The sequence below is a fragment of the Martes martes genome, assembly GCF_963455335.1.
Source record: "Martes martes genome assembly, chromosome: 1".
Taxonomy (NCBI): Eukaryota; Metazoa; Chordata; class Mammalia; order Carnivora; family Mustelidae; genus Martes; species Martes martes.
This window is the reverse complement of record NC_137888.1, coordinates 201081170-201106915: the sequence shown is the minus strand read 5'-3', so window position 1 is coordinate 201106915 and position 25746 is coordinate 201081170.

Sequence of the window (25746 nt, the reverse complement as noted above, 5' to 3'; positions counted from 1 at the left end):
CATCAAAAAAGAGAATTACAGACCAATACCCTTGATGAACACAGATGCGAAAATTCTCACCAAAATACTGGCCAATAGGATCCAACAGTACATTAAAAGGATTATTCACCACGACCAGGTGGGATTTATTCCTGGGCTGCAAGGTTGGTTCAACATCCGCAAATCCATCAATGTGATACAATACATTAATAAAAGAAAGAATAAGAACCATATGATACTCTCAATAGATGCTGAAAAAGCATTTGACAAAGTGCAGCATCCCTTCCTGATTAAAACTCTTCAAAGTGTAGGGATAGAGGGCACATACCTCAATATTATCAAAGCCATCTATGAAAAACCCACTGCAAATATCATTCTCAATGGAGAAAAACTGAAAGCTTTTCTGCTAAGGCCAGGAACACGGCAAGGATGTCCGTTATCACCACTGCTGTTCAACATCGTACTAGAAGTCCTAGCCTCAGCAGTCAGACAACAAAAAGAAATTAAAGGCCTCCAAATTGGCAAAGAAGAAGTCAAACTATCACTCTTTGCAGATGATATGATACTATATGTGGAAAACCCAAAAGACTCCACTCCAAAACTGCTAGAACTTGTACAGGAATTCAGTAAAGTGTCAGGATATAAAGTCAATGCACAGAAATCAGTCGCATTTCTTTACACTAACAACAAGACAGAAGAAAGAGAAATTGAGGAGTCAGTCCCATTTACAGTTGCACCCAAATCCATAAGATACCTAGGAATAAATCTAACCAAAGAGGCAAAGAATTTATACTCAGAAAACTATAAAGTACTCATGAAAGAAATTGAGGAAGACACAAAGAAATGGAAAAATGTTCCATGCTCATGGATTGGAAGAACAAATATTGTGAAAATGTCTATTCTACCTAAAGCAATCTACGCATTTAATGCAATCCCTATCAAAATCCCATCCTTTTTTTTTTTTTAAGAAATAGAACAAATAATCCTAAAATTTATATGGAACCAGAAAAGACCTCGAATAGCGAAAGGAATATTGAAAAAGAAAGCCAAAGTCAGTGGCATCACAATTCCAGACTTCAAGCTCTATTACAAAGCTGTCATCATCAAGACAGTATGGTACTGGCACAAAAACAGACATATAGATCAATGGAACAGAATAGAGAGCCCAGAAATAGACCCTCAACTCTGTGGTCAACTAATCTTCGACAAAGGAGGAAGGAATGTCCAACGGAAAAAAGACAGCCTCTTCAACAAATGGTGCTAGGAAAATTGGACAGCCACATGCAGAAAAATGAAATTGGACTATTTCCTTACACCACACACGAAAATAGACTCAAAATGGATGAAGGACCTCAATGTGAGAAAGGAATCCATCAAAATCCTTGAGGAGAACGCAGGCAGCAACCTCTTTGACCTCAACTGCAGCAACTTCTTCCTAGGAACATCGCCAAAGGCAACGGAAGCAAGGGCAAAAATGAACTATTGGGATTTCATCAAGATCAAAAGCTTTTGCACAGCAAAGGAAACAGTTAACAAAACCAAAAGACAACTGACAGAATGGGAGAAGATATTTGCAAATGACATATCAGATAAAGGGCTAGTATCCAAAATCTATAAAGAGCTTATCAAACTCAACACCCAGAGAACAAATAATCCAATCAAGAAATGGGCAGAGGACATGAACAGACATTTCTGCAAAGAAGACATCCAGATGGCCAACAGACACATGAAAAAATGCTCCACATCACTCGGCATCAGGGAAATTGAAATCAAAACCACAATGAGATACCACCTCACACCAGTCAGAATGGCTAAAATTAACAAGTCAAGAAATGACAGATGCTGGCGAGGATGCGGAGAGAGGGGAACCCTCCTACACTGCTGGTGGGAATGCAAGCTGGAGCAACCACTCTGGAAAACAGTGTGGAGGTTCCTCAAAAAACTGAAAATAGAGCTACCCTATGACCCAGCGATTGCACTACTGGGTATATATCCTAAAGATACAAATGTGGTGCTCCGAAGGGGCATGTGCACCCGAATGTTTATAGCAGCAATGTCCACAATAACCAAACTATGGAAAGAACCTAGATGTCCATCAACAGATGAATGGATAAAGAAGATGGGTATATATACACAATGGAATACTATGCAGCCATCCAAAGAAATGAAATCTCGCCATTTGCGACAACGTGGATGGAACTAGAGGGTATCATGCTTAGCGAAATAAGTCAATCGGAGAAAGACAACTATCATATGAGCTCTTTGATATGAGGAAGTGGAGATGCAATGTGGGGGGGTTGGGGGGAGGTAGGAAAAGAAAAAATGAAAGAAGATGGGATCGGGAGGGAGACAAACCATAAAAGACTCAATCTCAAAAAACAGACTGAGGGTTGCTGGGGGGAGGGGGGATGGGAGAGGGTGGTGGGGATATGGACATTGGGGAGGGTATGGGCTATGATGAGTGCTGTGAAAGGTGTAAACCTGGCGATTCACAGACCTGTACCCCTGGGGATAAAAATACATTATATGTTTATTAAAATAAATTAATTAAAAAAAAAAAAGAGTGGCTCTGGCTCGAAGAGCCATGATTTCCCGGGCCCGCCATGACCCAGTCCTTTCGAGGACAGTTTTGGAGCCTGCCAGAGGCTTCTTCCAAGGCCCTGACATTGAAGGTCTTGCTGAGGTCTGGGCTGCTAAAGTCCTGTTCCAGAATGGTTAGGCTCGAGGAACCAGCCCCGAGTGCCATGCCATCACCACGGCTCCCCATCAACAGAGAAGTCCCGCCCTTCCCCATCACCCAGAGCATGGCCCCAGGCTTTCCTGGGTAAGCAGGGTAGAGGGGAGTTGATGGGGGCATCACGGGGACAGATGGGAACTGATGGCGGCATCACGGGGACTTCTAGCCCAGTTGGGCACGTGAGGGGTCCAGCATTCCACTCTGGGATGTGACAGGGAGAGGGCCTGACAGCCTGGCTGTGTTGCTGTCTCATCTCATCTGTCTCTCTCTCTCTCTCGCTGCCGCCTTGCCATTCAGAGCACCGGTCAGGCAGCCTCAGGCTTCCCCTCAAAGGGTGCTACCACGCTGGTGGAGAGCTCAGGAGAAAAGCCTCTAGGGTGCCCTTCTCCTGGGCCCCTGCCTCAGAGAACTGGGTGCCCCAGGTCTGGTTAAGGGATAGGTTCTACCCTCTGCACACTGTCCCTGCCTCCCCTCATTGTCCAAGCATCTCCCAGCCAGCAATAAGCACCCCAGCATGCCAGACTTGGGTTCAAATGATAGCTCTATCAGATGCCAACCATGGGATCATGGGCAATTTTCTTTACCCCTTGTCCCAGCCTCAGTTTCCCCATCTGTAAAACAGGGATGACAGTATTTCTTTCTCTGGATTGTTGCAAGAATTAAATGTGATTTCCTAAGTGCCTGGCATTGGGTGGGTGTTCAGCTGATGGGATCTATGTAGCTCTCTAAGTCTTCAACGCAAGCCTCAATCGAACCAGCAAACATGGGTAGAGTGCCTCCTATGTGCAAAAAAAAAAAAAAAAACCAACTAGGGGCACCTGGGTGGCTCAGTGGGTTAAAGCCTCTGCCTTCGGCTCAGGTCATGGTCTCAGGGTCCTGGGATCGAGCCCCACATCGGGCTCTCTGCTCAGCAGGGAGCCTGCTTGGCCCTCTCTCTCTGCCTGCCTCTCCGCCTACTTGTGATCTCTGTCTGTCAAATAAATAAAAAATTAAAAAACAAAACAAAACAAAACTATCCTAGGGTCCCCTTCCCCCCACCTCCATGCCGGAAAAGGGGAAGGAGAGAATATCTCAAGTGAGTGCCCTGAAAACTTCCCTCCTGCACCAACCCGAATTATGTAAAGCGAAACATAGGGCTTCTCTAAGAGCCAGGAATGCTACTGCAAGCTACATACCCAAGAGAAAGAAGGGCGTATGAACCCAAAAGATATGCTCAAGAGTGTTGCTAGGAACTTCATTCAGAAGAGTCCCAAACTGGAAATCCCAAATTCCTATCAACAATAAAATGGGTAAATTGTGGTATCTTCATATGATGAAGTGCTACCCAACAACATAAAAGTATAATCTGCTGCTGCTATATTCTGTATTGCCCCATTTCTATTGAGTTCAAGAGCAGTTGAAACTAATCCATGGTGATAGAAATAAAATAGCAATTACCTCCATGGGTACTGACTGGGAAGTACCCAGTAAAGGAACATTCCGGCTTCTGGTAACGTCCTGACTGGTGGTTACACGGGTGTTTGCGTCTGCAAAAACCCAAGATTAGTGTCCTTTAGGCATTTTACTAGATGCATCCTGTATTTCAATTTAAAAATCTTTTAATATAGGGCACCTGGGTGGCTCAGTGGGTTAAGCCCCTGCCTTCAGCTCAGGTCATGATCCCAGGGTCCTGGGATCAAGCCCCACATCGGGCTCTCTGCTCAGCAGGGAGCCTGCTTCCCCCTTTCTCTCTGCCTGCCTCTCTGCCTACTTGGGATCTCTGTCTGTCAAATAACTAAATAAAATCTTTAAAAAAATCTTTAAATATATGTCTTTTTATTTTGAGATACATTGCCCAGAATGTGACTGCTGGGTTGTACTGTAAGCACATGATTTAGTTTTGTAAGAAACTGCCATACTCGTAAACAATGAATCTTGGAACACTGAAAAAATAAAATAAGGTCTGAAGAAAATGATAAAACAAGCTTGATTAAAAATTAAAATTATTTTAAAACAAAAACAACAACAAAAGAAACTGCCATACTCTTTTCCAGAGTGGTTGTATTATTTTATATCCACAAGCAGCAATGGGTGGGGGGGAACCAGCATCTGGTTGTGTCCCTGTGTTTTATTTCAGGAATTCTGACAGGTGTGTGGTAATATCTCCTGGTAGTCTCCATTTCCATTTTTCTTTTTCTTTTTAAAAAGATTTTATTTATTTATTTGGCACAGGAAGAGAGAGAGAGCACAAGCAGGGGGAGCAGCAGGCAGAGGGAGAAGCAGGTTTCCTGACAGTCAAGGAGCCTGATGCAGGACTCCATCCCAGGACCCTGGGATCATGACCTGAGCCAAAGGCAGATGCTTAACCGACTGAGCCACCCAGGTGCCCCTCATTTACATTTTCTAATGCCTAATAATATTGAAGATGTGTTCGTGTGCCCAATTGTCATCTGTATGTCTTCTTCCTGGAAATGTCTGTTTATGTCTTTATCATTTTCTAACTGGATTTTTTTGCTTTTGAGTTCTAAGAGTGCAGAACATTTTAGATACAGATATTTTGCTGGATATGTTGTTCACAGATATTTTCTCTGAGTCTGGAGCTTGTATTTTCATCTGCTCAATAGAGTCCCTCGCAGTGGAAAGGTTTTCATCTTGACAAAGGTGAAATTTATCAGTTTTTCTTCTTCCAGATGGTACTTTCAGTGTCAAGTCTACAAACACTTGGCCGTGGCCCAGATGCCAAAGATTTCTCCGTTGTCATCCAGAGTTCTAGTTTTACATTTTATAATTAGGGCTGTGATCAATTTGAGCTAATTTTTGTGTAAGGTTTGAGGTTGAGGCAGAGGCTTATTATTTTCTTCCTGCCCATGGATATCTACTTGCTCCAGCACCATTTATTGGAAAGGCTGTCAGGGTGTCTTTCTCAAAAAGCAGTTGGGCATCTTTGTGAGTCCATTTCTACATTTTGTGTTTCATTCCACTGATCTGTCGGTCCCTCTGTCAAAACTACAGTGCCTGGATTACCGTATCTCTGTGAGATACCCTGAAATCAGATAAAGTGATTCCTCTGGCTTTAGTCCTTGTTTTCAAAATTGTTTTTAGCGGGTCCGAAGTCCTGTGATTATCCATGTAAATATAAGAATAATCATCTCGTCTCTGTCTCTTCCTAAAAAAAGACCTTGATGGGATTTTAATCTAAATTGTTTTAAACCTATAGATCAATTGCCGGGCAGAGGCGGGGAGGGGAACGGACCTCTTTACTATGTTGAGTTTCCCCATGCATGAACATAGCCTGTCTCTCTCCGTTTATTTAGGTCTTTTGTTTCCTTCACCAGCATTTTGCAGTTTCCGGCACCAAGTCCTGCAAATGTGTTGTTAGAGTGGTCCCGAAGCCTTCTGGAGCGACTGTAAATGGTATCGTGTTTTCAGTTTTGGCTTCCAGCTGCTCATTTAATAAAAACGTGATGGATTTTTGTTTGTTGGGTTTTCGTCCTCCTACAACCTAGCTGAACTCAGTCATTGGTTCTGAGTTTTTTGGTAGATTCTTTCGGATCTTCTCCGCAGATGACCGTGTCATCTTCAAACAGGGACTAAATTTTATTTCCTCCTTTTCAGTTGATGCACCTCCTATTTCTTTTTCTTCCTTATCGCTGGCTAGGATCTGTGGTTGGGTAGGAGTGGTGAGAATGGGCATCTCACTTCGTTCCTGTTGGTAGAGGGAAGCACCCAGCTTTTCACCAGCAAGTGCGATGTAGTCATTGGCTCTCTGTAGATGTTGTTTATCATGTCAAGGAAGTTTATATTCATGGTTCACTGTTTACCATGAATGGGTGAACTATTTTGCCAAATGTTTTCTCTGTGTTACTACTTGGCAAATGAACCCATTTCCTGTAAGATTTTGCATTTATGAGTGTAAGGTTGTTCAAAGTATTCTCTCTGATCCCTTTTTTGGCTGAAGGATCTGTAGTGATATCTCCTTTCAATCCTGATGTGGATTCATGATTGGTGTTTTCTCTCTGTTTCTGTTCTCTCTTTCATGTCTTGCTGGAGGTTTACCACTTTTAATGATTTTTTTTTTTTACTGCTTTTTGTTTCATTGATTTTGAGTGTTGTTTCTTTTTTCAGTTTTATTGATTGTTTCTTCCTGCTTCCTTGGGATTTTGTGGGTTTTTTTCCTTAAATTTTCCCCCTTTTTTTAGTTTCTTGAGAAAGAAACTTAGATTACTGATTTGAGGCTGTTCTTTTCTAACCTAAACATTTCATGCTGTGTGTTGGCCTTCAGAGCTGCCTCAGCTGCACCCCACTGATTTTGACTCATTATATTTTTGTTTTCATCTAGTTGTATGTATTTTTGTTATTTCCTTTGAGACTTCCTCTTAGACGTATGCATGATCTAGAAGTGCATTTTTAAATTTTCATGTGTTTAGAAACGTTCCTATGATTCATTTTCAGTTGATTCCGCTTTGCTCTGAGAATGTATTCTGTGTCATTTCAATTTTTTTTTTTTTTTTAGTTTTGAGGCCCTGGATGTGGTTTATCTTGGGGAATGTTCCATGGGCACTGGAAAATATTTACTAAATATGAAGACACTGAAATCCTATATTAATTCCCCTCCTGGCCAAAGTGACCTGCAGAAGCCTTTTCCATGAGCAAAAAAACCTGACTGATACAGGACGGTTATATCCCACACCGCACAGCCAACCCACTGGATGGCCATGCAGCCACTGTGGGTCGTGTTAGCTCACATGGCTTCCTCACCTGTAACTTGGACACCTGTAAATCGTGACAAGAACCTGACAAACCATGGTAAACCCTTGGCATGAGACTGTTCAAAAGATGATAGTTCTCATCTTGTGTTATTTAGATGTGGTGCTGTTGCTGTCACACCGTATGTCAGTATGTCTTGCCCCTTCTTCTTCCTAGCTTTCCTTTCACCTTCAGAGAGCTGTATGCAGACCCGAGAGTGTTAATAATGGGCACACCGACAGACCGCCCGTCCGGCCTCTCCTGCATTTTTGTGTGGTCGTATCACATGGGTTCTAGCCCATGGAATGGGACAAACATGATGTGAGCAACTTCTAGGCCTGTTCACAAAACCCTTCCATACTCTTTTATCTACCTCTTAGGTGAGGCGGCTGCATACATTGTGATCTTGGTGCCAGCTAGGGTGGTGTGTAAGGTGCCTTGATCCCTGAATTAATGACTGGAAGCAGACCGCCACTGATGAGTGATTTCTGATAGTTACACATGATCCAGAAATGTGTGTTTAAGCTCATGATGCCTTTTGGAGTGTGTTTGTGAGTAGCTAGCATTTTCTTAACTGATGTAGAAATCAGTACCTTGAAGGAGTGCCATTCAAAAACTTAAACTATGTAGTATTGGCTCTATGTTCAGGCAGTGGGCTGCAGAGAAACTGATCTTAAGAACTGGAAAGATGTGGTTGCTTGGAGTTGGGGGCAGAGGGGGGTTGGACAGCAAAGAGGCACAAGGAATCTCTTTGGGGATATTTCAAATGTTCTGTATCTTGACTGTGGCAGTTGTTTTCCAGATACATGGAAGTGTCAAAATTCATCAAATGGTTACAGTTGATTGTCCAAAAATGGTATCTGAATAAGCTGATGCAAAAAAAGCAACCACCATCTATGATAAACTCCCTCTCTTCTATCAGGTTCCCAGACCCTTGAGGTGAGGAGTTACATGCGAGTGATTTTTTTTTTTTAATTTAAATTCTAGTGAACATAGAATGCAACGTTGGTTTCAGGAGTAGAATTCAGTGATTCATCATTTACACACAAAGCCCAGGGCTCATGCAGCAGTGGCCTCCTCATTCCCCTTCCGCCACCCACATCCCTCCATCAACCCTCAGTTTCTTCTCTGAGTGCTCTCAGAAGCAACCAGCAAACAAGGGAGTGAGAAAGCAGGACAGGCCAGGAGGAAATCAGCACGAGTGATGGCAAGAAAAGCCCCCTCTTTGCCCCACAAACATAATGTATACATTTTCTTCTGATTGGTTTTGAAGAGATGTAGAATTAAAGCACAGGTGTTCTGATATAGAATGCAATGGCTGGATCCTGGGCATGGGCTGCTGCAGGGGGATGGGGGTCCTGGCCAGCTGCACACCCTGACCTGCAGGGAGGCAGCAGCTGCAGGGGACAGGAGGGGGGGGACGTTGGTAGGGGATGGGTGGTGGAGCTGGGGATCCCATGCAGGGGGATCCAGCCCCAGCCCCACAGTGTTCTGGCTGTGTGGTCTTGGGCTCATTGCTTAACCAACTCACTTCAGTTCCTCCTCTGAGAAATGTTAAAAACAAGCTCACTTACCTCACAGGCTCAGGGAGACACCTTTTACTCTAGACCAAACACGTGAAGCCCTCCGCAGAGACCCTGCTGTGACACAGGTGCTCAGGAAAAGCTGTTTTCATTATTAAACCATCCTCCCCTCCTGCAACACCCCCACGGTGGACAACAGCCCCCAGCCCTGTCACCCCCAGCGGCTTTGAGTCCCTTGGGTCCTCCTGCATTCCGGACTGATGGACCCTTCCTCCAGTCCCCACACTGGCTCTTTCATCTTTTCCAGAGCAGAGACTCGGGCACATTTTTTAATTCATGCAGGATTTGCACTGGGCCAAACAGAAGCTTGACACGTTTCGAAAGGGCCCAGATAAATCTTGTTTTGTGAAAGCAAACCATCAAACCTCTGTACCCTGAGCTCCCGCTCTGGGTGTCCCTCCAGCCCCTGGGGTTTGTAGAAGTCTCCCACATGCCATACTCCTAGGTCATGAATGAAGCAGAAATGAACTGTTCTCGAACGGGAGAAACATTTCTGGCTGCTGTTTGGAGAAAGAAATGAGCGTGACGATCTGTAATCTCCCGTCCTTCTAGCTCCTGTTACTCTTGTCTTTTTTTTTTTTATGGACATATATGTTTATTTTATTTTTTATCAGATCTTCATATGACTTTTTTTTAGTTCTTTTATATTTTGTTTTAATGTTTCATCATTTCTACATTGTGAATGACCTATTTTTATTTTTTTTATTTTTTTTTAATTTTTTATTTCTTTTCAGCGTAACAGTATTCATTGTTTTTTCACCACACCCAGTGCTCCATGCAATCCGTGCCCTCCCTAATACCCACCACCTGGTTCCCCCAACCTCCCACCCCCCGCCCCTTCAAAACCCTCAGGTTGTTTTTCAGAGTCCATAGTCTCTCATGGTTCACCTCCCCTTCCAATTTCCCTCAACTCCCTTCTCCTCTCCATCTCCCCATGTCCTCCATGGTATTTGTTATGCTCCACAAATAAGTGAAACCATATGATAATTGACTCTCTCTGCTTGACTTATTTCACTCAGCATAATCTCTTCCAGTCCCGTCCATGTTGCTACAAAAGTTGGGTATTCATCCTTTCTGATGGAGGCATAATTCTCCATAGTGTATATGGACCACATCTTCCTTATCTCTTGTCTTTTTTATCTATTTTCTCCTCCCGTCCTCTCTCCACCTCCTCCCCTCCCCTCCCCCGACTTGCATTTCCAAGGCCTGCCGGTCTCAGAGTATAAAGGAACATGGAAGAAAGCACTTCACTCTTCTACTCCACTGACATCACGCAAGTTTGCTCCTGCTTATTCAGGGCTGTATTCTAGCCCATACCCCCGGGGAGAAAGCTGTATTTTCTGCACCATTTCTAATCACTGCATGGTCTTTTCTTCCCCATCCGATTTATTTACTAATTTTCACATTAGATTTATGCTGTTTATACAGATGAATAAAAAAGAACAAAACGAAACACACAAAATGGTTAGAGGGACAGTAGCAGCTGAGCCCAGAGCCTTATAGGAATGGCCTAGTGGGGCCTGGGATCTGTTTTCAGGCTAATCAGAATATGTAGGTAGTGCTAGCCCAGATCCTGAAAAGCGGACACCAAGGAGGCTTTATATCTGTTAGGGTTTGTGAGGGGAAATTGGGGAGGGGGGCAGCTGGGACAGCTGTCAGGAACCCCGCAGAACAGGGCAGGACTGCAGAAGCCTGCTGGTGATCACACAGATGCAGACAGAGGGATGTCTGGTGTTGTACTGAGGAGTTCTCACCCTGAAGTCAGTCAGCAGAGGAGGAAGGTGTCCCAGGAATGGGCCTGCCTCAGCATCCACACTGCCCTAGGTCCAGGGCAGATGGGGACCAGGAGATGTGGGGCCTTGGGGCAAGCACAGCCCTGGTTTTGGAGCCCAGCAGGGGGCCAAGGTCAAGCCCCTACCCTGCAGCCAGAGGTGGTCGGGGTACATGCTCATGGCCACTGCATGGGGTGGGGTTTGGTCCAGCTGGCTTTATTTGAGTTGGAGGCCATTGCTAAGGCTAGACTCTGCTTTTCTGTTTTCTGCACATCCCGCCAAGTCCACCGCCTCCCTCCAGTCTTTCTTGTCTGGAGGGGGAAGGCTTGCTTCCATAGAGTTTTGAGCTTCACAGAAGGGCAGTGTGCTGTGGATGGGGGGGCCTCAGAGATAACACTGGGCCACCAGTGAGCGGCCGACCTCAGCCCTTCCACAACCCCAGTGGGAAAATGTTGGCCCCAGAAGGTGTGTGGTCCAAGCTCAGCCTCTGTGGCCCAGGTGGGCCCCAAGACCATGCACCCAGGAGCTGCTGACCGGAAGCTGGGCGCAATTCAAGGAACCACGTACTCTCTGCTACTCTGGCAATCACTTCCTTTCACACGCTCACCGCTGGGGTTGACCTGGCCTCTCCTGCAAGAGCCTTCTGGCCCCTCCTAGTTCCTGAAGGGTCTTTGTTTATTTCTCCTGCCCTTGCTCTTCTCTCCCTAAGTTGTCCTGTGTTTGGTCTGTTGTGGTGGTGGTGGTGGTGGTGGTTTGGATTGTTTTTCCTCTGAAATGTTTCTTCTTTAGTTTATGTGAATTGAGAATCTGGAAGATCACAGGGTATTAGCATTTGGGGTCAGGTTTTCCAGTGAGCTTAATGCCCTGAGTGGCCTGAAGGAAGCACCAAAAGTCTCTTGTCCTCCCTGGGAAGAGTCAAGACAGAGCAAGCCCCCACGGTCCTCAGGGAAACCTCCCTGGGTTCTGCCTCTGTCTTTGGCACAATGTCATCCTCATGGTCAGCTGAAGCCCCACGGGCCCTTGTCCTTCAGATGGTGGGACTGCGCAGGAAAAGAGAGTACTCAGTGGGTAGTCTACACTGTGGGCTGGAGCCCAACTCTGCTCTTCACCCTCCCTGTGGCTTTTGCCAAGTCCCTTGATGTCTCTAGTTTGTCTCATCTACAGCATCCATGTAACAAGAGCATCCTTGACAACCTCATGGGCTGCTCTGGAGACCCCCATCAAAATGACAGCATGCGCTGGAGGGCAGTTTGCAGCTAGCTGCCCTGTGCTGTGTCCATGTACGCAGCAATCATCAGACCACCAAATTCCAGAGCTCCAAGGAATCCCAGTCTTGAAGAATGAGAACAGGTGTTATTTGAAAGAAAACAGGTTTTTTTTTTTTTTTCCTGCATTAAAAATAGTTTGGGGAAATGCTGGGTTAACAAAGCTTAAAAGGGTTCTACACTAGAGGATTTCACAGGGACTTTAGTGTGTTGTGGATCTCCGTGAGTGTTTTCCATTAGTGTATGAGAAGATCTTCTTTATGTGGGACCTTGTGGGCTCCCACACAGCAGCCTGGAGTGGAAATGCCATAGGAGATAACACAGCGATTCCTGGAGGATGTAGGCTTCAGATCTGGGGCCAGCTCTCGTGCTAGTGCCAGATCATAGGAGACATCAAACACATTGGGATGGATTAGTGTAAGCAACAGACGGACAGTGAGGAGCTACAGCCTGTAGGGACCTGAGCTTCTTGATACCAAAACAAGCCCAGGAGGACCCTTGACATGTGAAGAATCTGACCAGGATCTCCCAGAGTCACTGCGTGCCCTTCCACGGCCCACACAGGCGCCCAAGTCCTGTTTCCATTCAAATCAACTGTAGTTGTGTTTATCCTCACATAAATTAACCCCCATCAATAACTTTCTCTAAAGCTTAATCTCTCAATTGATGAGAAAATGTGCCCCTGACCAGAGTCCCCGGGGAAAGGGCTCCCAAGGTTTGTCGCCTGCACACTGAGGGCGCTGTGGGGTCCCTCTCTGGAGGATCCACGTCACTGCTGGATTCCACACGCCCCAGCAGTGCACCCCAAACCTGTTTAGACCTCTTCTTGTCAGCTCTCCTCTACCATCATTGCCAGCACTTGGCTTTTTCCACAGTGTAAAGAAGTTCTTCGATGGCTGAAATCATTCCAGAAGAATCCTAAGTCCACAGTGAGGGGCGGGGGAGGAGAGACTGAGCTCAGGGGCAGTTGGCCAAGTTCGAGATAGGGGGCCCACTCCCTACCCAGCCCTATCCCCGCCGCCCACCTGGCTCCTCCTGAAGGACACTTGGCGTGATCCCCCAGCTTCCAACCTCCCCACTGGAGGAGGTGCAGTGACTTGAATTTGGAAAGTTTGGAAAACACAGCAGGGAAGGCTTGGCTCAGCTCTGTCCTCCTTCCCCACGCAGGAGAGCTGCTGGCGGCTCTTGGCGTTGCCTTTGCTTCGGTAAAGCATCCAGCCCTGCGGTTTGGGGAACAGAGTTATTTGTTGTGGCCTCTTCGTGCCTTTACTTAGAACCAGAGAGTAAAGAGGACAGGTGGAGAGGGCAGGGGTGCTGACTTCTCTTCAGATGATGCTGAGCACCAGAAGTCTAGGTCAGCCATAAATGCTGCAGAAGTTCAACGGAGGAGGTGAGAACCAAGCGCTCACTCTGGGGTGAGACAATGTAGTCCTGGTCAGCAGTGGCTGGGCCTTTCCCACAAGCAGACACTGTGGTTGGCACTTTCACGGACTATCTCGCCTGACGCTCCCATCCATGTGCGCTGTTTGCGGATGAGGAAGCCAAGCACGGTGCCAGCTACCTGGCCTCGGAGTCCAGTCATCCTAAGCAGAAAGGGAGATCCTCCTAAGGGGAGCTGAACCTCGACTGCAGATGGGGCGCAGACCAGCAGAGGGGAGAGACGGTGGGACTGTCTCAGGCAGCTCTGAGTCCCCCGTGGGACTTGAATGGGAGACTTGGAGCAGAAAGAGGGTCCTGAGAAATGCAGCTGGAAATCCTGGGATTTTCCAATCCTGCCCATGACGTACAGAGAGAGTCATCCTTATTCTCAAATGGAATTTGCATGACTACTCTATATGGATGGCTGTTTCTGTGATTTGTGTCACGTAACAGACCACCTGGCCTTGCACGTACACAAGCAGATTGATTGAAAAATGTTGTTTATGAGACTCTTGCTGTGTCAGTGACCTTGGGGGCCTGGTTATTTAAAATATATTATCTGGCCTCCAACTCAGAACTGGCCCTTCTGTTCTGGAAGAACTACAAATCTGGTCTCACATCGCCTCCTGCTCCAGGCATGGAATCCAGGAGTGGGGTACAGACACACACACACACCCATAGTCCAGGCTCCTTGAAACTCTAAAAGCGTGATAATATAGAAATGCAGCTCACTCCGAACTGCACATCTGCAACAAATGTGTAACTTCAAACCCTGTCATTTGCCCTATTAATATGGCGGAGGGGAGGACCCTCCACTGAGGCCTTTCCATCTGGACCCCAGCCTGGCTGTCTCCACCCAGCTTCCCCAGCTAGCGAGGTCGTATGTCGAAAGTACCCGATTTGACGTAACTTTGCCTTGTTCTCATTTATTACCTTCTATTCCCTTCATGTATGAGTAGATTGCTTTCCTCTTCTGTTTCTATTAGGTTTCTACAATAATGACACAGCTTTCTTTCTTTTTTGAAACCCAAAACACTGCTGTTGTGAATGTTTTCCCCAGAACAATTACAAAAATGAAGTCCTTCCTGTACCGTTTCATTTGTTCAATGGATATTCACCCAGTGCCATTGGTGTGTAGGGGAGATGAGGCAGGGCAAGGGGTGATGGGGGAGGGACTGGCCCTGAGTTCCAGGGAGCTGCCCTCGCAGGAGTGAGTGCACAGCGCCCCAGGCTATGCATCCCTAGTTTCTTCTGGGGCTCCCAAGATGCCCCCTACCCACGCAGGACACCCTGCTGAGATTTCTAGCTCTCTGGGGCAGAGAGCCCAAGGGAAAGGCCAAGTCCATTATAATGTACAACAACTTCCTATCTTCTTCTTCAGAAAAGAAGCTTCTAGTTCCTCTAACTCTTCTCTGGCAGGGCTTCTAGGGGACCCACCTGACACTGAATGCTGGCTATCAAGCTCCCTCAAACTCCAGCCTCTGGGAAGCCCGTGAGCCCTCTTTGGCAGAGTCCTTGCTTTTTCCCCTGTCTTTTCTTTATCCTATGTACGCACAGCCCTGCGTACATAGCGGATGTGTGAAAAATGTTTGGTGAATTTTATTGGTGTGTCCACTTTGCCAGTTTATCAGATCTCTTCCCACAAATGTTGGGTGACACGTGCTGTGTGCCCAGCCTCATGAAAGGTCCCCTGGACACATCAGCACTCAGAATAGGCACATCGCACGGTGGTATTCTACTCACAGCTTATGTTTGCTTAACCCTATATATTCCACAGAACTTTTTCCCATATTCTAGTTGTTTCCATGTCTACCCTATGATTCACAGATGAGGAGTCTGAGGTCCAGCAAGACCTAATGATGAACACAAGGTTATGCTGTGTTCAAGGGGGCCACAGCTGGAAGGCTTTCTCAGGTCTTCTCGGGACATCCAGCCATGGGCTCCACCTTGAATCATCAAAGTCTCCTGTTGAGTTCTGTAGAATAATTTGGTTATCCCACAGTCCACATGTTCCTTTGGACAGGAGAATTCTGGTTTTATTAAAAAATATCTTTTTAATGTGGTATATATATCTATAATGGAATACTATGCAACCATTAAAAGAAATGAAATCTTGGCATTTGCGACGACGTGGATAGAACTAGAGGGTATTATGCTTAGCAAAATAAGTCAATCGGAGAAAGACAACTATCACATGATCTCCCTGATATGAGGAAGTGGAGATGCAACATGGGGGGTTTGGGGCGTAGGAAAAGAATAAGTGAAACAAGATGGGATCGGGAGGGAGACAAACCATAAGGGACTCTTAATCTCACAAAACAAACAGGGTTGCTGGGGGGAGGGGAATAGGGAAAGGGTGGTTGGGTTATGGACATTGGGGAGGGTATGTGCTGTGGTGAGTGCTGTGAAGTGTGTAAACCTAGTGATTCACAGACCTGTACCCCTGGGGCTAATAATACATTATATGTTTATAAAAATATAAAAAAATAATTTAAAAAAATAAATAAAAAATAAATAGCATTTTGGTGCAATTAAAAAAAAAGAAAGAAACAATAAAAAAACATCTTTTTAGTATGGGGGCAGCTGGGTGGCTCAGTTGGTTGGGCCCAGGTCATGATCCTGAAGTGCCAGGATCAAGCCCCACCTCGGGATCCCTGTTCAGTGGAGAGTCTGCTTCTCTCTCGTCCTCTGCTCTTCTCCCTGCTCATGATCCCTCTCTCTCACTCACTCCATCCCTCAAATAAATAAATAAAATATTTAAAAAAAAATTTTTTTAGTATCGAAGAGCAACTGACATACAATTAGTTTCATGGGTACAACATAGTGATTCAACAATTCTATACGTTACAAAGCTCACCACCATCTGCCAGCTGTAGTCACCATCTGTCACTCGATTTTACTTCTTACTCTGCCTCCCCCAGGTCAAGGCAATGCTTATTCGAGAACTATCCCTAAAAAAAATAAAAATAGGGGCTCCTGGGTGGCTCAGTGGGTTAAAGTCTCTGCCTTCGGCTCAGGTCATGATCTCAGGGTCCTGGGATCGAGCCCCGCATCGGGCTCTCTGCTCAGCGGGGAGCCTGCTTCCTCCTCTCTCTCTCTCTGCCTGCCTCTGCCTACTTGTCATCTCTCTCTCTCAAATAAATAAATACAATTTTAAAAAATTAATTAATTAATTAAAAAAATAAAAATAAAAATAAAAGAACAAGGCCAAGAGAATGCAGAACCCCTAAAATAGCTGTTCAACATCAGCAGCATTCATCTCAAGGATTACTCAACTGAGTGCTTTAGAATGTCAAGTCAATGGTAGAAAAGAAGAACTGTACCGAACTTGATATCTTCTGAAAACTTGCAAAACCTGAGCAGCTGGTCTGTTTAAAAGAGGAAGCCGTCTTGTTTCCTACCTTACTAATGTCTCTGATCAGATGGTATCTTCATTTCGGGTGGTGAGACTTAGCTGTCACTGGATGCATAACGGACTTTGATAAAGTAGCAGGTACTGCTTGTCTTCTTTCTGTTCTCATCCGGGCAAGAACTTATTAAACGGGATAGACGTTGTTTGTTTAGACCTGATTTCTGGGTAGACCGTCGGGTTTTTAAGAACAAGGAATTGGAGAGAGGGGTCTAGGCAGGTACTCTTGGGTTGAGGAGAAAGAGGAGAGGGGCCCCACCGCAATTTAGTAGGTAATGTAGGGTTGAAGTGGGAGAGTTTGTTGTGACATATGTCCATTTTCTTCTGCTTTTCTCCCATTTTTCCCTTCTTTTCTCCCACCCGTTACCACGATGTGCTTGCTACTCCCAGTCATCCCAGCTTGGCCCTTTATACCTCTGTAGTCAACATGCCCATGGCTATGTGCCTGGTGTGTTCACTATGCTTTCATAAATTCCCAACTGTTGAGAACCCCAAAAGGATTACACTTCATAGTTTTGTGTTTATGGATATTGACTTGTACAAAACAGTCAGTGTGTGTGTACATACATTTATATATTCCATTTGTATATAATTTGTGTGTGTGTGTATTTTTTTAAGTGCTCATCGAAAATCCACTCTAAGGCTATGAGATGAACCTGTTAATCAACTGATTTGGTGTTTGCATCTGGATTTACAAGGTTGACTATTTGTTTTTCCTGGACCTGTAACTAGAGGACAGGGGTAGAAATCCTTCCTAATCTTTTGGAAAACTTGGATTTATGGGGATGGAAGCTAACTCTTGTTTGACAAGTGTCTCCAGGAAGGACGATGGGAAAATGGTGTCTTTGGTACATGGAAGTGGTAGGTGTATTTGTCACTCTTTTGAGAAGGTGGTGAGGATGACATTAAACCATGCAGACTGAGTTATTTTCCTGGGGGAAGAATTGTATGACTCAATAAGAAAAAAGCAGATGTACTCAGGGGAATGAAATGGGTAAAGGGCACAAACTGATAATTCACAGAAAAGGAAATACAAATGACTACTAATTACAGTTAAAAAATTTCTCGGTAATTAAATAAATATTAGTTACACAATAATGGCATCATTTTCACCCATGTAATTGGCCAGTTTTTTTTTTTCTTTTCTGATTTCTTGGTGTTGATGGATGCTTGCTGAGACCCACACCAACATCTATGAGTGCCAAGAAAATATATACATTGCTACATACTTTCTGGAAACAACACAGCAAAATGCATCAACAGACTTAGAAATATGATCATAGGTAGAAATTGCACTTTGGGAAATCTACTTTAAGGAAATAATTTTAAAACCACAAAGATGTTCATTGCAGCATTATATATAAAAGTGTATATCTGGGACAACTTGGTCACACAAAAATAAGACAATGATTGTATAACCATGAATATCTATATAATATTTTGGAGTCTTAACAAACTATACCTTTTAAAAAATATTTATTTATTTGAGAGAGAGGGAGAGAGAGAGAGAGAGCAGGTAAGAGGGGGAGAGGGGGAGGGAGAGAGAATCTCAAGCAGACTCCACACTGAGCATAAAGCCTAGGACCCTGAGATCATGACCTGAACCTAAACCAAGAGTTAAAAGTCGGATGCCACCCAGGAGCTTCTACAGATTACATTTTCTTTTCTTTTTTTTTTTTTAAGATTTTATTTATTTATTTGACAGACAGAGATCACAACTAGGCAGAGAGGCAGGCAGAGAGAGAGAGGAGAAAGCAGGCTCCCCGCAGAGCAGAGAGCCCGATGTGGGGCTCGATCCCAGGACCCTGGGATCATGACCTGAGCCGAAGGCAGAGACTTTAACCCACTGAGCCACCCAGGAGCCCCTACAGATTACATTTTCAAATAATTATTAACAACATGGAACAAGGTGCAGAATATGCAACTGAAAATATCAGAACATGGAAACTGATATAGAAGTGTGATATCCATTCTAACAAACATGGTACCTAGAAAAGAGGCAGAGACAATGGTTCTTTCTCCATGACTCAGGTGGACGTGGTCCAGTACCAGTACCAGTACCAGTGGCTGGGAAGCTGAGTCCTCCATTCATGCTGAACAACCCCCCCCCAACCATGTTATTTTGATTACATAGTCATGCCTTCCCTATGAAAACATATTCCTCACAATCATCTCTTTCAACTAAATAACATGCCAGCCTGTATAGAATGAAAATTTAGCCACATTTGAAACACCTAATGTTGAATTATAAGGAGTAAATCTAATCTTCTACAAAGAAGTTGGTAAAAATATCCAAAATTATTTGGCAGGTAGATAAAACAAGTCACTTAAAATGAACTGGCCACATTCCAAGAATGGAGTATAGCCTTAGCTCTAGTAACTAATGATAATGATTGGTGGTTGTGGAAGTCCACCAGCTGCCCTAAAATACAGTGCTGGGTTGGGTCTTCAGCTGGCAAGACGATTGTATTTATTCACGATTTCAAGCTTGAGAGGTTCTTGTGTGTTTCCAGGGAGGGAGTTTCCTGGCTTTCCAAGCAGCCCATTTTGGTCCCACACAACCTTGCTTCCCGGCAATCCTTGCCCGTGTGGGACTGAATGCAGTGTCCTCCAATGCTGTCAGATTGCTGTGCAGTCTATCTCAAAGGGACCTTAAAAACTGTCCCATTTAAATTTAATTTAATTTAATTTAATAAATTAATAATTTAAAAAATTAGAGGGCTGCCTGGGTGGCCCAGTCGGTTGGGCATCTGCCTTTGGCTCAGCCCATGTTGGCCTCTTTGCTCAGCGGGGAGCCTGCTTCTCCCTCTCCCTCTGCCTGTTGCTCTACCTGCTTGTGCTCGCTCTCTTTCTGTCAAATAAATCCATTAGATCTTTAAAAATATATATATATATTAGAAAATTTGGTCCAGACCAAAGAGATACAAATACAAGGCCAAAAAAAAAAAAAAGGAACTAAAATTAATCTGAGAGTTAGAAGACTTGTATTTTTCATACAAAACATTCCAAGTTCTGTCAATTATAGTTGCTGTTCTGATGTTTCTGGACCTTTATCATTCTAGCCTGTCTTGTACGCCAGATGGATACTAGCTCCCTTAAAATGGGGTACCCGGGACAGAACATAATACTTCAAAAGTATAGTCTGCACAGTAAAAAGCAGAATGAAAATTATTCTGGTCCATCCTTCTGTCCATTTAATAAACACAGAAGTGTTTATTAAGCAGCTATTAATTGTTGGGTGTATTATACGGATACTAGTCACTGGGTCCACACTGTCTTGTGTGGTGACTACTTGCCACACGTGGCTACTTGAACTTAAACTCACTAAGTTTCAATAAAATGAAAAGTTCAGTTCCTCAACAGCACTAGCCGCATTTCAAATGTCCAACAGCTGCATGGTTAGTGGTGCCTTGTTGGGCAACACAGATGCAGAACGCTACCATCACTGCTGAAAAGTTCTATTGGTTGGTGCTCTGCCAGGTAATTATTTTTTTCTGACGACTCCAGTTTCTCTGTAAAACAAAGCAAAACAAAAAGGTGAAAGGGGAGGGAGGTCTGGCTTAACTGCATAGGTGGGAAGCAATTTGAGTAGCTAGTTGGATAGGTAATTGGATGGATAAATGAAGGGGGAGGGGGAGCTGGGTAGAGAAGTGGGTGTGGAGAATCCAGTAGGTAGATTCTCTTGTTCTGGATGATTTACTAACACAGACTAAAACTGAATTCGCTTGCTGTGTCACAGTGTTGACATTCTTTAGTCCACCCCTGAATTTCCCCTTTTCTCCTCACATAAACTTAAGGAGATTGGAGGGTATGTAGCTCAGAGATAGAAACAGATTCATAAAATTTAGAAGAGACTTCATGTCACTTCGTCCAAGAGTGGGGGAGATTTAAGAATCACTGTGGTCTGGATCCCACCTCCAGAAATTCTGGTTTAACTGCTTAGGTGTACAGCCTAGCGTCGGGATTTCAAAAGCTCCCCCATGGTTTCCATGTGCAGCCTGTGCTGATGACCACTGCTGGAGTCAAACTTCTTCTCACCATGGAAATCCCCTTCTGCAATGTCCCTGCCAGGCAGCCACGGAGCCTCTGCTTGGATGCCTTCAGGCACAGTTTGCTTGGCCTCTCGCAAGGCATCCTTTCATTTTGGGTAATCCTGCTCAAGCTCTTTCTTATGCAGTATTTCAGTTTGCCTCTAGGAACGACCTCCTATGGGTTCTGAAGGGCACCACTGTGAATCCGATTCTGATTCTTATATACACCCCAGTATTTGCTCTCTTTCCTACCTGCAGTGTCTTTTCTCCTGGGTAGATGGATACCTCTGGCTTCTTCAACTCATCTTTATCAGGTGGGGTTTCCTCTCCCCTACATTTCAGTTGGACAGTGTTCACATTAAATGTGAGCACAGTGCTCTGGATGTAGTCTCAGACCACTTGAAAATCCTATCACATGCTAACCTGTAATTCTAGTTGACCATAAAGTTAGTGTGTGATGGGGGTTTAACATTTTTATTTATTTTTTAAAGATTTCTTTATTTTTTTTAGAGAGGGAGAGAGAGAAAGCACCAGTGGGAGGGGCAGAAGGAAAGGGAGAGAGAACCTCAAGCAGACTCTGCTCTCAGTATGGAGCCTGACGCAGGGCTCATGACACTGAAATCATGACCTGAGCAGAAACCAGGAGTTGGAGGCTTACCCTACAACCCCACCCAGGGATCCCTGATTTTTTTTTTAAATCCCTGGTTTTTGAAAAAAACTTCCTGTGTAAGATCATCAATGGCAGCATTATTTGAAATAACAAAGAGTACCTGTTTGTAGGTAGAGGACTGGCTAAATAAACTGGCGTATCCACACAATGGATTCTCGACAGCAGTAACAAAGAATAAGAAAAACTTAAGTTGTGAAGCAGAAAAAGCAAGGTGTAGGATGATGAATGTAATGCTTTGTTTTTATGCAAGGGACAGGGTAAGATTAGAAGATACATTTATATTCGCTTACAGTTGCATATGGAAATGTTTCCCTCTCAGGCAAAGAGTGGGCGGGTTTGTGATCAGCCCAGTGTAAAAGATTGGGGGTTCCTACACTCAGATTGTTCATCTGTGAGCCAATCCTGTTGTGTGCAGGGACTCCCCACTCCCCAGGCCACTCCACATGGCCCCTGTGCAACTTGGCAGCATGAAGAACCAATGAGGACATCTAGCTACATGCCTGCTGTAGGTCCTTTGTCCTTATCTAATTGTCACGTGCCTTTCTCTGGTATCTGTGAAAAAGTGGCAGGCTTGCTTCTTAGCTTGTGGGTAAGGTAAGATCTTAGACCCCTCACAGCTGTTGATGCAGAAGAGGTGTACAGGGATGAAGTAGGGTGAGATTTCTTACTGTGTATCTTCCCACAGTATTATGTTTTGAACCATATGATTTTGTGTATTCCCTTTTCTATCATAAATAGCATGTAATTTGAAATAAAAATGTTCCTCTTATAAAGAAAACAACTTTCATACAAATATAGATTAAGTTAATGGAAGTGTTTTATGCAGATTATGGGAAGTGATCATTTCTCAGCATCCTAAGGTGGTCAGAATGAAGTGTCCAATAGGACACTCCTTGATTTTTGGTTGTCCTCAGTTTTCTGAGAATTCATCTCTCTCTCTCTCTCTCTATCTCTACATGTCACTCACATTATCTTTGTGAAAGATAATGGGACCTCTGATAGCTCTCCATTGGGCACGTCAATGAGTAAATGGATTAATATAATCTAGGGTTCCCATTAGGTTATTTAATTTGGTTGAGATCCAGACTTGTTTGTAGAAATTCAAGCTCTTCATTTAGAGTAACTAAAGATTTTAATGAAGACTGAAATATTTGGTTAAAATAAATTGTTGGATGCCAATCATTGTAGGTTTTCTAGAACCTCGGATAATGGACTACTGACTAGATATTTGTGGAAAGATAAGCATTTCTGTTTGGGTGGAAGAGACACTTGTTCCTCTGAAGTCATATTATACTACATTGGACAAGAATCTAAGAAATTTTGGAAAGGCTTGAGAACTGAAAGATAAAGGTCAATGGGTGGGGGGTGGGAGAAGAACTGACATATGCTTGCCTGGCTCTGTGTTCTAGATGTTCTCATATGTGTTAGTTCATGTTATCCTCACACCACTTTTCCCTCCTTGACACCATCTTCACTTGGCTTCTGAGACACCCACTCTTCTGGTTTTTCTCCTATTGTCCACTCCTTCTGAGACTCTCTTGCTGTGTCCTCCTTGTTCCTCTGACCTCTGATTTTTGATATACCTGAGAATGCCATCCTTTACTATCTACACTCATTTCATGACTACAAACACCATCAATATGACAACAACTGTCCACTTTAGATCTTAACCAAGAGCTCTCCTCTGGAGCCATATATCCAACTACCTACTTGTTAGACATCTCCACTTGGATGACACACAGGCATCTCAGACTTGACATGCCCCAGGCTTCTTTACTACAGCTGGTGGCAACTCCATCCTTCCAGTTGTGTAGGTCAAGACTCTTGGAGCCTTTAAGCTTTGACCATTTCTCACTCACATCCAATCTGTTAACATATCCTTTGGTGCTACCTTCTGCATTTATGCTCAATCTGTCTACTTCTCGTCTTTGTACTCTTACTACCATGTCCAATCCAGGGTTATGTCTTGCCTGGATTATCATGGCAACCTCTTTATAGGTCCCCTGTTTCTAATTTTAATTCCATAGTCTGTCTCCACATTGCAGCCAGAAAAGCTTTTACAAAACATAAATTGGATCATGTCACAGCTTTAATGGAAACTCTCCATTGGTCCCCACCCCATTCAGAGAAAAGCCAAAATTCTTCAGGGGATGCACAGCTACACTGAACCCCTGCCCACCTCTCCCCTACATCTCTCTGAAACCTTCTCTAGATATACTCACCCCTCACTCCTCCTCTGGCCACACTGGGCTTCTTGCTTTTCTAAGAACATATCTAGACACCTGCCATCTCAGGACATTTGTACTTGCTATATCTGTGCCTAAGGCTCTCATCCCTCAGATACCTGTACAACTCATTCCCTCACTTCTCCCAAGTTTTTTCTCAAATGTCACCTCAGTGGGCTCCTTATTGACCCTTCCTTCAATTTAAAAGTGCCCATATCCAACTCCACCCTATCCCCTTTCTTTATCTCCTACTTCATCTCTCTCTGTAGCACTCATGACCATCTGAGACCCTGTCGTTTTTAGTTATTTATTCTCTGGGTCCTCAACTAGAAAATGAGTTCCACGAAGTCAGGAAGTTTGGTCTGTTCTGTTCCCTGATGTTGCCTGTGTCCCCTTGTCTGTCATAGGTGCTAATAAGTAATTGTTGAATGAACAGCAGAGGAACCCCACGAGGCAGTAACTCTTCTCATCACCATGTTGCACGTGAGAATTCTGAGGCACAGAGTGGTTAAGTTCCTTGCTCTAGGTCACATAGTCATTTCTTCAGACACAGTAATGAATCATTATCCCACACTGAGGAGGACGAAGGATACATAAGAAAGAAAATCTTATAGATTGTCTTAGCACCAGATACCAATGAAGTCAAAAGTGGATCTTGGGCTGCGTAGGTGGCTCAGCCATTAAGCACCTGCCTTCTGCTCAGGTCATGATCCCACGGTCCTGGGATCGAGCCCCGAATCGGGCTCCCTGCTTGGCAGGAAGCCTGCTTTTCCCTCTCCCACTCCCCTTGCTTGTGTTCCCTCTCTCTCTGTCAAATAAATAAATAAAATCTTAAAAAAAATTATCTTGGGTCTTGGGCACAAGACATGATCTTAACACCAGGTGTTTTTTGCAGAAATGATCACCACTGGGAGTCACCTGTGGACAGGGCTCTTCCAGATGGGCAGGTAGAGTCAGGGTAACAGGCTGTGATGCCAAACCCGCAGACAGTCACACCTGCTCTCCTCTCCATATTCTTTGGATGGTTTATCAAATTCACCTGAGAAGATGATCTCTTCAAAGAGACAAAGCACTTACACACACATATACACATGCACACACACATACAATCCAGATTAGTGACTTCACTGAGCTGGGATATCATTCCCCACGTGGTCTTCTATCAGACATGCCTGGTTTTAACCAACCTCCCCTTACTGCCAAGGATCAGCACTCTTCATTAGTAGCATAATGGATTTCCACTTCAGTGAAGTTTTGTTATAAAATGGATCTTAAATTAGCAGTACCTTTTTCCATCCATCTGACTAGAGTTTGTTGACATTTACTTCTAAAAGCATTCAGACAAGTCCAAGAAATATTGCAAGAGATCAGCTCAGAGTGTCTCTGGCTTTGACTGCCGTAGACAGACCCCAGGCTCTAGCATTGATGCCAAGGGGGATGTGGGGGTGAGGGGAACTGTTGGTGGGGGGTCATGACTTCCATGTACAGTGCATGTCCACAGTGAGGAAGTGATGCTGAAACTGAGAAAGGTGTTCACTGCCACACTGAAGGTCCCCACCCAATGGGTAGGATGTGATGGGCTGGTGTGGCTGTAGAGAGCCTAGGTTTCTTTGAGTCAAGTTTCTGGACTCAAGTCCCAACTTAGCCATTTACTCTCTGTGTGATCTTAAGTTATGGAATTGCTCTGAGCTCCTTTTTTCTTTTTCCTGAGCTCAGTTTTGTTTCAGCGATAAGAATAATAAAAACATTTACCTCCCACGGCTGTCGTGATAAGTAATCATGTGAAATATGTTTCTAGGGAAGAACTGTTAGGTCCGTTATTAAATGAAACGAGACTGAGACAAAGTGAAAGTTATTTAAAGCTTTATTTTATGCTAAGTATTAGAAATCAGATTGATCGGCCAGGGGAACAAGACTGAAACAAAGTTAAA